The sequence below is a fragment of the Diachasma alloeum genome, unplaced genomic scaffold (genome assembly GCF_001412515.2).
Source record: "Diachasma alloeum isolate Michigan unplaced genomic scaffold, Dall2.0 Dall_scaffold_00483, whole genome shotgun sequence".
Classification (NCBI taxonomy): Eukaryota; Metazoa; Arthropoda; class Insecta; order Hymenoptera; family Braconidae; genus Diachasma; species Diachasma alloeum.
The window spans coordinates 58,403-62,403 of record NW_021680616.1 but is presented as its reverse complement, the minus strand read 5'-3'; the positions used below and the strand labels follow the sequence as shown (position 1 = coordinate 62,403).

Genomic DNA, 4,001 nt, shown 5'->3' with positions numbered 1-4,001 from the left:
GGCCCAGGGGAGAGGGAAAAGTGAAACTCAAGGAAAAGCGGGGAAATGAAAAAAGGGGAAGAAGGGGAGCGTGTGACGTCGTGAAACTTCGTCGCGTAGGGTCTCAGGCCCTCAGCCTAGCGAAACAATGAACAAAGGAGAGCCCACACGTGTTGGTCACGTGAAACAGAGAAACTTTCCAAATAACCAGAACTGATATTTTACGACATGGGACCGTAACCGTTAAATTTATTTTCTTCTCTAAATTTTGGATTTTCGAGGAAAGTGTTTATTTAACGAGAATTTTGGAGGGTTGTAAATTATAAGAACAAAACTCAAGTATTTGACATTTACTATTTCCGTAACGGTTTTTCTCACGCTTGCGATGCTGTTTTTCGTTCTCTTTGTCCATTGTATTCCAGACTTTCTTTATTCTTCTATTTCTGGTATATTTTTAATTTTCTGAACTATTTAAATTATTTTCCAACAATAATTTGAATCTCACGGACTATTATGGCCGATTAATAGCCCTATCTATAAATTTCAACGTCAAGACATCACAACAAATCCAATTTTCTGTTTTAACCCGTCACTAGGCGCGCTATGAGCGATTTCTTCACAAAACTTGTCACTCCATAGGAAATATACCCTAAAAGCGCCAATCTTTTGCTGAATTTTTTTTATATGCCTCAAGTAACTCTGCTAGTTGACTCTCGTGGTGTTATCATAAAAGTGGTCTATTGGTCAGGGTTGAGTAGAAAAATAATATTTTCTTCGGCACGGTCGAAACTTTCCACGTGTTACGGGTACGAGGCTCGTGCCGCAGAACGCCGAACAGCACCGCCTATGGCGATATTTGGCTCTATTATTACGAGAAGCCGATGAGCGATCCTCTCATCGCGTGTCTCAAGAACGATGGTGGAACCGCGCGCCTACTGACGGCTTAAAAAAAGTCGATAGTAAAGAGATCGGTTTGCATAAAATGTATTTTTGGCCTCGTCACTCTGACTCTCAACTAACTCTCAATTTTCTCTTAAACATGGGAAATTATGAAGAGCCCAACTATTAACTTGGTTTGCCAAGGATATCCCTATAATTTTCTCGAAAACCGGAGAATTTTCCTAGAATTTTCTCGAAAACCTAAGAATTTTCGAGAACGTTCTCGAACACCTTCGAATTTCCTCGATTTTTTTCGAAAATTTGTGATATTGTTACAGGGGAGGGTGGTGCAATTTAAGAAAAAAAAAATTTCGCCAATTTTTGAGTGTCCATTTTACTCCAGTTGTCCAGTTATTGTTACCCCACCCCCTCTAATTTTTTCAAAAACCGGAGAATTTTCCTAGAATGTTCTCGAAAACCTAAGAATTATCTAGAACTGTCTCGAAAACCCAAGCTTTTTCTGGAATTTTCTAGAAAACTGAAAAATTTCTTTGAATTTTCCGGAGAATAGGAAAATTTTCTCGAAAACCTAAAAGTTTTCTCGAACGTGCTCGGACACCCTAGAATTTTCTCGAATTTTGTTTGAAAACTCTAAATACCCTGATAATTTTTTCGGAAACTGGAGAATTTTCAGGAATTTTCTCAAAAACCGGAGAATTCTCTCGAAAATCGGAAATATTTCTCGAAAACTTCATAGGAAACATGAAAAGATCTACCGGAAAAAATAAACACGAACAGAATAAGAAACAAAACCTGCGGGGCCCCTTCCAAGCCCCACTTTTATATGTCACCCTGGTTTCCTCCCATTCCCGCACTTACCGATATAGCTATGGTCGGGATAAAGCTTCTTTTTTTGACCGCAAACTGGGGGGGGGGGCGTAAAATCGTCACTCGGGAACAAAATCCCTCCATCCGGGTCTTTAAAAAAATTGTATAATGTTTTTTATTAGACATTTCGACTAAGAAAAAAAATCGGAGAAGAGCTGTGGAAATTTACAATGAATTCAGCTAAAAACGGATAGAATTGTCTATAGAACTTCTATGAAATGCTTAGGAAATGTGGCAGTTTTCCTATGAAATTCTTTCATTGGTTGCTATAGATAATAAATTTTTCATTTCAAAAGAATTGCACAGATTAAAATTTCCACATGGGCAGATCTACGCCAAAACAGTCGATGCGGGAGATTTTCGTCTCATTTTTTTTCTGAAAAGATAGCGATTGGACAAAAATTTCGAAATAAGCAAAAATGAAAAATATTAATAATTGAAGGAGTTGTGACGTTTAGAAAATGGCTAGTTTTTGTCCAAACATTTTTTTTTCCAAATTAGCCTCAATACTTCTGCAGGGTTTCAAGCTATCAATTTGCCCTTTGGCACACTAAGAGAGGTATCAAAAGTTGACACAGCCCAAGCATCACAATCGAATTTCGTCAATTGCAATGAAAAGAGGAAGTTTTTCATGAATTTATTATTAGTATATTTCGTAACGAGTGCAAAAAAGTGTTTTTTGGCAAGTGGGAGGTTGCCAATTTTCGTGTTTTGGAGCCTGAGCAAACTCCATGACATAATGGAAGTGACACATGATTCGCTCATAGAATTTGCGCCCCCCTCAGTGTTGATGAATAAACTGACGGATGAAAAGATACAGCGCATTTTCGTGTTTTGGAGCCTGAGCAAACTCCATGACATAATGGAAGTGACACATGATTCGCTCATAGAATTTGCGCCCCCCTCAGTGTTGATGAATAAACTGACGGATGAAAAGATACAGCGCATTTTCGTGTTTTGGAGCCTGAGCAAACTCCATGACATAATGGAGGTGACACATGATTCGAAAAACCATCCTGACTTCCCTTATGCAAAAAAAACTATTTATCAATAATGAGGGGTGAGCAAACTCCATGTGCGAATCATGTGTCAGCTCCACCATGTTATAAAGATTGCTCAGGCTCCAAATCACGAAAATACGCTATATCTTTTGATCCATCATTTTATTTATCAATAATGAGGGATGCGCAAACTCTATGAGCGAATCATGTGTCACCTCCATTATGTCATGGAGTTTGCTCAGGCTCCAAATCACGAAAATACTCTATATTTTTTGATTCATCATTTTATTTATCAATAATGAGGGGTGCTCAAACTCCATGAGCGAATCATGTGTCACCTCCATTATGTCATGGAGTTTGCTCAGGCTCCAAATCACGAAAATACTCTATATTTTTTGATTCATCATTTTATTTATCAATAATGAGGGGTGCTCAAACTCCATGAGCGAATCATGTGTCACCTCCATTATGTCATGGAGTTTGCTCAGGCTCCAAATCACGAAAATACTCTATATTTTTTGATTCATCATTTTATTTATCAATAATGAGGGGTGCTCAAACTCCATGAGCGAATCATGTGTCACCTCCATTATGTTATCGAGTTTGCTCACTCCTGAAAACAGCAAAATAAAAACTTGTACATTGAAACAAAAACCATCCTGACTTCCCTTATGCAAAAAAAATATTATTTATCAATAATGAGGGGAGAGCAAACTCCATGAGCGAATCATGTGTCACCTCCATTATGTTATCGAGTTTGCTCACTCCTGAAAACAGCAAAATAAAAACTTGTACATTGAAACAAAAACCATCCTGACTTCCCTTATGCAAAAAAAATATTATTTATCAATAATGAGGGGTGAGCAAACTCCATGAGCGAATCATGTCACCTCCATTATGTTATCGAGTTTGCTCACTCTTGAAAACAGCAAAATAAACACTTGTAAATTGAAACAAAAGCCATCCTGACTTTCCTTATGGAAAAAAAATTTATTTGTCAATAATGAGGGGTGAGCAAACTCCATGAGCGAATCATGTCACCTCCATTATGTTATCGAGTTTGCTCACTCTTGAAAACAGCAAAATAAACACTTGTAAATTGAAACAAAAGCCATCCTGACTTTCCTTATGGAAAAAAAATTTATTTGTCAATAATGAGGGGTGAGCAAACTCCATGAGCGAATCATGTGTCAGCTCCACCATGTTATCAAGTTTGCTCAGGCTCCAAATCACGAAAATACGCTGCAATATAAT

The 4,001-nt window shown here is 37.7% G+C and overlaps 1 protein-coding gene across 1 annotated transcript in view; it reads left to right on the top strand.

Moving 5' to 3' along the window:
• LOC107042511 (DNA repair endonuclease XPF-like) overlaps nt 1–4,001 on the top strand; it is a 143,019-nt gene that overhangs the window by 109,333 nt on the left and 29,685 nt on the right. The window lies entirely within an intron of this gene.